The sequence below is a fragment of the Mastomys coucha genome, unplaced genomic scaffold (genome assembly GCF_008632895.1).
Source record: "Mastomys coucha isolate ucsf_1 unplaced genomic scaffold, UCSF_Mcou_1 pScaffold19, whole genome shotgun sequence".
Classification (NCBI taxonomy): domain Eukaryota; kingdom Metazoa; phylum Chordata; class Mammalia; order Rodentia; family Muridae; genus Mastomys; species Mastomys coucha.
In genome coordinates, this window is record NW_022196901.1 from 18,424,109 (window position 1) to 18,434,701 (window position 10,593).

Sequence of the window (10,593 nt, forward strand, 5' to 3'; positions counted from 1 at the left end):
GTCATGTTTGGTATTATTTTGGGACAATGCAGTTCATTTTTGAAAGGCTTACATACTTTTCCAGGAGTTATTGATAATGATTTTATTTCTTTTTTTTTTTTTAAGGAATCATGAGGCACTGTGAGCACTGCACTGTGAAGAGCCTCATGGAGTCTTTTCCACTGCAGCTAGCTTTATTATACGTAAGCACACTGTAGCTGTCTTCAGGCACCCTAGAACAGGGCGTCAGATCTCATTACAGATGGTTGTGAGCCACCATGTGGTTGCTGGGATTCGAATTCAGGACCTTTGGAAGAACAGTTAGTGTTCTTAACCTCTGAGCCATGTCTCCAGCCCTGATAATGATTTTCAAGGGGAAATCCTTATTCTTGCCTCCTCCCCTGATGCCTTGACAATTATTGATGTTGGTCAAAGAATTGCCCAATTGTTTCATTTACTCCTTCAGTCAAATTCACATAAGCCCCTAAAAAGTGTTAAACCCCAAAGTGGCCCTTGCTCCTCTGATGCCCTTTGGATCCAGACTATATCCAAGGATAAGCCCACTTTGATTTTAATATTAAATGATAAAATCTTTTCTGGCCTGTAGATACAGTGGCAGATGTCACAATCATTCAAGCAGCTGAGTGGCTGTCTTAGTCAGGGTTTCTATTCCTGCACAACATCATGACCAAGAAGCAAGTTGGGGAGGAAAGGGTTTATCTGGCTTACTTTCACATTGCTGTTTTTCACAAAGGAAGTCAGGACTGGAACTCAAGCAGGTCAGGAAGCAGGAGCTGATGCAGAGGCTATGGAGGGATGTTCCTTACTGGCTTGCTTCTCCTGGCTTGCTCAGCCTGCTCTCTTATAGAACCCAAGACTTCCAGCCCAGGGATGGCACCACCCACAAGGGGCCCTACCCCCTTGATCACTAATTGAGAAAATGCCCCACAGCTAGATCTCATGGAGGCACTTCCCCAACTAAGCTCCCTTCTCTGTGATAACTCCAGCCTGTGTCAAGTTGACACACAAAACCAGCCAGTACAATTGACCCCTTGTCAACTTGACACACAAACACATCACTATTAAGCCTCAACCCTTACTTTCTCATTCATCCCCAAGATCTAAAGTCCCACAATCTTTACATATTAAATTTCAATCAATTTAAAATATCTAATATCTTTTGAAATTCAAAGTCCCTTAACTGTGGGCTCCACTAAAATACATTCTTCCTTCAAGAGGGAAAAATATGAGGGCACAGTCACAATCAAAAGCAAACCCAATGTCTGGGGTCCAACTCACGATCTTCTGGGCTCCTCTAAGGGCTTGAGGAGCCTCTCCAACTCTGCCTTTTGTAGCACACATCTTGTCTTCTGGGCTCCAGATGCCTGTACTCCACTGTTGCTGCTGTCTTTGGTGGTCATTGCATGGTATTGGCATTCCCAAAATGCTGCTGTAACTAGGCTTTACCAATAGCCTCTCATAGACTCTCTTCATGGTGCCAAGCCTCAACTCCTTTGCATGACACCTTCAGTCCTGGCCCATCAATTGCAAACTGAGGCTGCACCTTCACCAATGGCCTTCCATGGCCTCTTACTGTGACGAGCTTCAGCTGCTCTTCATGACCCCTTCATGCTGTCAAAACCAGTATCATCTGGGTGACTCTTACACATTACCAAGTTCTGCTATAGCACAAGGTACAACCTTGGCTATCTCTGGAACACAGCCTCTTTGTGCACTCAGAAAACACTTCCCAGAAGATGTCACCTCAGTGATGCTGGTCTCTTCTTAATCACTGCTAATTTCTTAGCTCCAGCTAACCAGCATCAATAGTCCCAGTAATGCAAAGTTTTCACATTAGTAGTTCTGATATCTTGTTAATCACAACTGATACTTCAGCCCCAGTTAACCAGAACCATAGAATCTTCACAATCAAAACAACATGGCCCTGGTAAGAGTCTTTAATCTTCCCTCTGAAATTTCACAAGCCAGGTCTCCATCTACTGCACTGTTCTCAACATGATCTTCCAAGCTCCTACAGAATATTCCACAGAGTTCTTAACAATCAGTGGCTCTTCTAGCTCAAAGTTCCAAAGTCTTTCCATAGTCCTCCCCAAAACATGGTCAGGTTGTCACAGGAATACCCCACTATGCTGGTACCAATTTGTCTTAGTCAGGGTTTCTATTCCTGCACAAACATCATGACCATGAAGCAAGTTGGGGAGGAAAGGGTTTATTCAGCTTACTTCCACATGCTGTTGATCACCAGAGGAAGTCAGGACTGGAACTCAAGCAGGTCAGGAAGCAGGAACTGATGCAGAAGCCATGGAGGGATGTTCCTTACTGGCTTGCTTCTCCTGGCTTGCTCAACCTGCTCTCTTATAGAGCCCAAGACTTCCAGCCCAGGGATGGCACCACCCACAAGGGGCCCTACCCCCTTGATCACTAATTGAGAAAATGCCCCACAGTTGGATCTCATGGAGGCACTTCCCCAACTAAGCTCCCTTCTCTGTGATAACTCCAGCCTGTGTCAAGTTGACACACAAAACCAGCCAGGACAGTGGCCTAAAACCTGGTCCACAGAAACCACCTTGTCTCCTCCAAGGCCTAGGCCAAAGCTCCAATCCCATGAGGAGCACAGTTCCACTTATTTGGAAAAATGATGAGGGACATTCTGGAAAAAATTCAGCCACATGTTATACCTGGCCTCTCTGTAAATCTTTGGGACCGAGATCTTTTTTCTCAATTGGGGATGATAATGTATAGCCCTAATGAGATAGTTACTCTTCAGATGATAAAGGAGGGGCATATGCCTGGTATGGGCTTAGAAAAAAATGAAGATGGTATCACTGAGCCTATCTCTGTCATGCTAAAGAATGATTGCCTGGGTCTTGGACATTTTTCCTAGGGGCTGTTGACTTTCCTGTGACCCATGCTGACAAAACTACTTGGTTGCCAGGTGATCCTATTTGGGACGCTCAGTGACCCCTTACTTCAGAAAAACTTGATGCTGCCCCACAACTGGTGCAGGAGCAGCTTGAGGCAGGTCATCTAGTACCCAGCAATCCCCATGGAATACTCCTATATTTGTGATTAAAAAGAAATCTGGCAAATGGCGACTGCTCCAAGACCTTTAAGCCGTTAATAAATCTATGTTGGTAATGGCGGCCCTGCAATCTGGGCTACCCTCATCTTCCTCCATAACCCCTATTATAAGATTGTAATAGATTTAAAAGATTGTTTCTTTACCATTCCTTTACACCCTGATGATCAAAAGCGCTTTGCCTTTAGCCTCCCTTCACCTAATTTCTGTGAGCTGATGCAACGCTTTCAATGGTGTGTGCTCCCTCAGGGGATGGCTAATAGTCCTACCCCTTTATCAGTCCTTTGTTGCTTCTGCCATAAAAGAAGTTAGGCTCACTTGGCCTGACATTTATGTAGTCTATTTTAAGGACAACATTTTGTTAGCAGAAAGAACAGATGTAGGGGGTCTGTCTTGCTATAAAGATCTTTGGAGGGCCCTTTCAGGTAGTGGATTACAAGTAGCTCCTGATAAAATTCAACTTCATGGTCTCTATACTTATCTGGATTTTAAGTTATCAGGTGGTAATATCTGGTCACAGAAAATTGCCCTCAGACTGGATGGGCTTTGCTCTTTAAATGATTTTCAAAAATCGCTTGGGGATATCAATTGGTTGTTGCTCTATTTAAAATTAAGTAAAGATGAATTAAAGCCCCTTTATGAAATTCTTATTGGAGATCCTGATCCTGCATCTCCTCATTCTCTTACTGAGAAGGGCAGACAGGCTATAAAGCTGGTTGAGACAGTGATTCAGAACCTACAAATCAAGTCTATAAAATATGATGAGTTTTTATGACTAATTATTTGTAAAACCAAACTGACACCCACCATCTTCTTTTGGCAGACTTCGCCTATCATGTGGATTCATCTGCCTATTAGCCTCAAAAGAGTATTAAATCCATATTATCAATTTGTTTCTGATATCATAATGTTAGGCAGAAAACAAGTAAAAGTTTATTTTGGAAAAGAACCTGATTACATTATATAACCCTATACCAAAGATCAGGTTGATTGGTTAATGCAAACCACAGATGATTGGCCTCTCCCCTTGGTTGGCTTTTCAGCACTCTGGATAATCATTATCCATGAAATAAATTAATCGATTTTGTCAATAGGCAAGAAGTCATTTTTCCAAGATTAACTAAGTCTACTCCCACCCCTGGAGCCCTTCAGCTAATGGGATAGCACCCTATGCCTGGAGAGATCAAGTTTTTAATTTCTAAACCAATTCTTTCTCTGCACAGATTACTGAACTTCACACTGTTACGGCAGCTCTCCAAGCCTTTAATGATTGCCATTAATGTTTTTACTGATAGTGCTTATATTGCCCAATCTATCCCCTTGCCAGAGGCAATTGGCCAAATAAAAGGGAGATCCCAAGCCAGTGTGCTGTTTCAGAAACCAGCTTCCCTTATCAGATCTAGAAATTTCCCCTTTTTTATTGGACATTTACAAGCTCATTCTGGGCTCCCAGGGCTCCTATCTGCTGGTAATCATCTAGCGGATCAGGCCACACACTGTTTAGCCTTTCCATTTTCTTCTGAATTTTCCAAAGCATAGGATCTAAAAGCAGGTCAGCGTGCTCATTCTCTGCATCCTCTTAATGCACGCTCCTTACGCCTCTTATATAAGAGCAGGCTCACCATATTGTTAAAAGTCAGAATTGTGTAAGACACCTCCCTGTACCCCACCTAGGTGTCAACCCTTGTGGCCTTGTCTCTAATGCCATTTGGCAGATGGACATCACTCATATGTCTGAGTTTGGTAATTTCAAATATGTTCATGTAATTATTGATACTTGTTTGGGTTTTATCTTTGCCTCTGTCCAAATGGGAGAAACCTCTAAACATGTTATCAGTCATCTTCTCGCAGCTTGGGGTTGCCACAACAAATTAAGACCGATAATGGTCCTGGCTATACCAGCAAGGCCTTTCTAGATTTTTGTGCTGCCTTAGAAATTGTCTACATTACAGGCATTCCATGCATTACACAAGGACAGGGTATTGTTGAAAGAATCCATCTCACCCTTAAAAACACTATTAACAAAATAAAGGGAGGAGAATGGTATCCAACCAGACGAATGCCACGAAATATTCTGGCACATGCATTATTCATTATAAATTTCCTGACCTTGGACCAGGAAGGAAAATCTGCTGCTTCTCAGTTTTGGCAGAGAGATCCCAAAGGCGACTTCTCCATGGTTATGTGGAGGGATCTCTTAGATAATTCCTGGCATGGCCTAGACCCAGTGCTCATCTGGGGAAGAGAGTCTTTTTGTGTTTATTCTAAAGAAGCACAGTCTACCAGGTGGCTCCCTGAAAAACTCAAGAGACAACTTAACATGCCCCTTCCAGAGGGGAAAACTCCCTCTGAGGAGCTTTCTGTTCTTTGCTCTACAGGAAAAGCAAAAGAAAAAAATGTTGATCATCCTCAGACTACTCCTGACAATAAAATAGCTTGAGGGTGGACTCCATCGACCCATTGATAAGCAGCAACTCCTGATCTCCTTATGCAGTAATCCCTGTGATTGTCGAGGAGATAGTCACCCCCTCCCCACGTTATTATCAATCCACTGATTATGGAGATAAGAACACCTATTTGGACATTCACAGCTTCACATTGGGAGGCTTTCACCAAAACTGGGTCTGTGTTTCAAAACCAAAGCCTCTGCCTGCTCTACCAGATGATAAATGTTCTAAGGATTGTACCTTTGTGGATCAAATGAATGCCATCTGTTATACACCATTCACAGAATGCTTCAGAGATGGCATGCCCTATTTTATTGCTATACCTCATACAAAATATAAGGGCTCCTTTGGCGGAGATTGGTCCACTATTCCTCAGGTGCTCTGCTCAAAACAAAAGTATACACAAGCTTCTTGCCATACACCAATAAACAGACAGGCTTGGCCACAATTTGCCCCTATACATGTGTCAGATGGGGGCCCTAATGACCAGATTAGAGACCTGAGGTTACAAGAACTGATCCAAGCCCAAATTGATAGGTTTGTACCCTGTCTTCATTATCACCCTCTTTTATTGCCTAAACCAAGAGGCATTGATATGGACCCCCAAACTTCTGAGATCCTTGTAGCTACACATGGATCCTAAATTTCTCCAATCCCTCCCTGGCCAATGACTGTTGGTTGTGCCTTGCACTGGGTGCCTCCTGACCCCTAGTGGTTCCTTTGCTTAATGATTCTGCCCCTTATTTCAAAAAAGAAGATTGTAACTTTCTAAGGCCCTTCAAGGTACTACCAACTGGTTTTAATGTGTCTACATGCTTCTTTAGCCCCTATAAAAATTATTCTTTTGATATAGATCTTGGCTTGCCAGTATTTACATCCTGTATTTATTATATTAATATTTCTGAGCCAATTTGCCTGGGCAAGGGTAGGGTCTTTGTGTGTGGAGACAATATGGCCTATCCTTTTCTCCCTTTAAACTGGATTGGGTCCTGCATCCCTCTGATGCTTTTGCCAGATGTTGACATCCTCCCAGGAGATCAGCCTGTCCCCTCGCCCAGCTTTGATACCTTTCCCCCCAGGCATAGGAGGGCAGTACAGTTTATCCCTCTTCTAATCGGGCTCGGGATATCTTGAGCACTTACCACTCTGGCGTAGGGGTGGCTGCAGATGCCTATAATAAGCTACCCCAAAGACTGATAGAAGATGTCCATATGGTTTTCCAGTCTGTCAAAGATCTGCAGGATCAGGTAGATTCCTTGGCAGATGTAGTTCTCCAAAATAGATGTGGCCTAGATCTACTTACCACCGACAAGGGAAGCATGTGCTTGGTTTTACAAGAAAAGTGCTGTTTTTATGCAAACAAGTCTGGGATTGTGTGAGACTGAATCTGAAAACACCAACAAGTATTAGGGAAGAGACATCAGGAACTCTTCAATAACTGCATGTGGAGCACCTGGAATGGAATTCTGCCCTACCTTCTCCCCTTCCTTGGCCCAGTGCTTGGTTTACTAATTCTACTATTGCCGGGACTATTTCTTTTTAATAAAATTATGCCCTTTATTAAGGGAAAAATAGATGCAATTAAGGCCTAAATCTTCCAGATTCACTACCACCAGCTGGTAATGTCAGATCTGGGAGATGGTTTTGAGACATTCTTACAAATGGCCCTTAAAATAACCCAGCTCATGCTTGGCCCTTCACCTTTCCAGTGTGATGGACTGGCTAGCCAGTGATGGGCAACTGAGAGGAGGAAGCCGCCCTTAGCAAGAATGGCAACCTAAGACAAGAAACCCCACTAAGTTGACGGGGTCCCCATATGACAGGTCAGATCATTCTGTGCATGACTGTCCTTACAACTTCTCTGACCTAAGACAGGAACAGTCCCCGAGGAGTCTCTAGGGCCAAGCTGATCTAGACTTTGCCACCCTAAGAACACCTTGTTTCTATACACGAAAAAGGGGGACCTGTTGGGGCCCCAAAGCCCCTGGCACCTCAGCCTCCATCTTGTCCCTGGGCCATCATCTGTTAACTAACATTCCTTTGTTTCTTCCACTATCTTGCTTCTGTTCCCATAGTTGACGGGGACATTTTATGATAGTGGACTTTCCAAACATTTTACAATGGGGACATTCCATTTACATCAATGCGTAACCAAGTGATAATACCGGTTTGGCCCGTGCACCTGGGCAAATACCTATGTGGTTTGTAGCTTTATAAGTTCTTTGTTTCCCTAGAATAAAGGAGACTTGAAGAGATTTTTTGTCTTGTCTCCTTCCTTCTCATCTCCTGATCCCAATTTGTTGTTGTTGCTCCCTTCCCTGAGACCCTGTTGTTTAAGTCCTGCAGGTTGCGGCAGCTAATAGTGCCACTCCCTGTGGGACAAGCATTAAAATACATCAATCTATGGGGGCTATCTTAGTTAGGGTTTCATTGCTATGAAGAAAGAGTATGGCCACAGCAACTCTTATAAAAGAAAACTTTTAATTGGGGCTGGCTTACAGGTTCAGTGGTTCAGTCCATTATCATTATGGCAAGAAGCATGGCAGTGTTTATGCATGCATGGTGCTTGAGGAGCTGAGAGTTCTACATATTGTTCTGAAGGTAGCCAGGAGAAGACTGGCTTCCAGGAAGCTAGGATGAGGGTCTTAAAGACCACACCCACAGTGACACACTTCCTCCAACTAGGCCACATCCACTCCAACAAGGCCACACCTCTTAATAATGCTAAGCCTTGGGCCAAGCATATTTATTATTCTACAGTTGGTCACTCCCACAGATTTTGTGCCTGCATTGCCATAGCGTATCTTGTAGGCAGGATGGATTGTAGGTGAAAGATTTTGCAGCTGGGTTGGATGCTTGATATGGAGGGGGAAAAACAACCCACAAAACCTAGGATAGCTAAAACAATCCTGAATAATAATGGAACTTCCAGACATATATCATCATTTCATTTTCTAAGTTGTCCAACAAAGCCACAATAATAAAAACACCATAAATGCGGCATCAAAATAGACAAGGCAACCAATGGAATGGAATAGAAAACCCAAACATAAATCCTCATACCTATGTACACTGGTTTTTTTATTAAGAAACTAAAAGTACACACTGGAAAAAAGACACCACTGTCAACAAATGGTACTAGTCAAACTCAATGTCTACATGTTGAAGAATACAAATAGATTCATACCTATCAATCTGCACAAAACTCAACTCCAAACGGATTAATGACCTTAACACAAACCCAGACATACTAAACCTGAAAGAAGTGAAAGTAGGGAATAGAAACATCTTTCTGAACACAACACCATTAGCATAGGCACCAAGATCAATAACTAATTAATGGGACCTCATGAAGCTTCTGTAAAGCAAAGGACACCATCATGCAGAGAAAGTGGCAGCCTACAGAATGGAAATGACTTTTATCAACTCCACATCTGACAGAGGGCTAATATCCAAAATATATAAAGAAATCAAGAAAGTATATATCAAAAATAAATAATTCAATAAGAAATCCTCTAAATAGGGGATTCTCTATAGGGGAAAGTCAAACTCAAAAAGAAAAGAAGAGAAAAGAAAAGAAAGGAAAAGAAGAGAAAAGAAAAGAAAGGAAAAAGACACACTTAAAGGAGTGGTTCAGATCCTTAGTCATCAGGGAAAGGTTGCAGTGAGAATTTTGGTTTCTTAAAAAAACCCAGTTATGTTATGTGAATGTTTTTGTTTTAATTCCAGCTGTGGAATATGGGGCTCTTTCAGTTTGTCCACAGTCATTAATTATGATTGTCTCATGCTCTAAGAGAGGTGTGATTTTTGCCACCTGCATCCCACATTTGGAATTCTGGGAACTCTTGAGAGGATTTAAATTCGAGAGCCCCAAGAGGACCTGTGGAAGCTGCTGCTACACCTTCTGCTGCTGCTGGTTCCCGTTGCTGCTTTTACTATTGCTTAATGAAACAGCTTTGCATAAGTAAATTCCTGGAATGAGATCTCATATAACAGATATATATGTAGAACTCTCAGCTCCTCCAGCACCATTCCACCTGCACACTGCCACATTTCCTGCCGTGATGATAATAGACTAAACCTCTGGAACTATAAGCCAGCCAATTAAATATTTTCCTTTATAAGAGTTGCCCTGGTCATTTTGTCTTCTCACAGCAATAAAACCAAAACTAAGACAAGTACTTAAAATTTTTCTATTTGTATAGCCCTGAATATTCTGAGAAAGACTTTGTTTTGGTTTTTTCAAGACAGGGTTTCTCTGTATAGCCCTGGCTGTTCTGGAACTCACTCTGTAGACCAGGCTGGCCTCAAACTCAGAAATCCACCTGTCTCTGCCTCCCAAGTGCTGGGATTAAAAGCATGTGCCACCACTGCCGGGCTAAGCCCTGAATATTCTATGTCAACGTAGCCCCTGCAATTTAAGATTAGCAAATGCTACCTACAAAGGGGTAGTGAGACACATTTTATTCATTAAGAAGTGGAATCCTCACTTAGAGATGAAAATTCAGGACAATTCTGAAAAATGTATTTATGTTTATTTACTCTCACTTGAATTGTACTTTTTGGAGGGGAACAATCGTTTGTGAGGTTTGAAAAGGAGATCTTCAGTGGGGATCTGAGATCTGTGAATTACTCTTGTCAATTGGGATTTAGAATATAGATTGCCTAAATCAGATACAAGGAGTGTGAGGTAGAAAAACCATGGGAATTGAGTGGAACAATGTGTGTTGAACCTCTGAGGTCACCAAGGAGACACAGATGAACTTGAACTAAATTCAGGTAGTTTTTCATCAAACCTAGGCAACAGGGGTCTAGCCCAAGTCCTCTGTCACAACATCATTGTTGTGCTGCTTTGGTAAAATGGGTATCTATAACTCATTGCTGAAAACTGAGTTCACTTATGATTCTTAGAGAAGTAATTGAGAACCTTCTGTTGTAGGCACATTTCCAAAATTATAAGGAATTATTTAGCACAATGATCAAGTAATTATTTGAAGTCACAGTCTTAGATTTTTCTATTTTACCAGTGAATGAGTTTGTTGATTTGGGGCTTGTGAGAGTGCCATG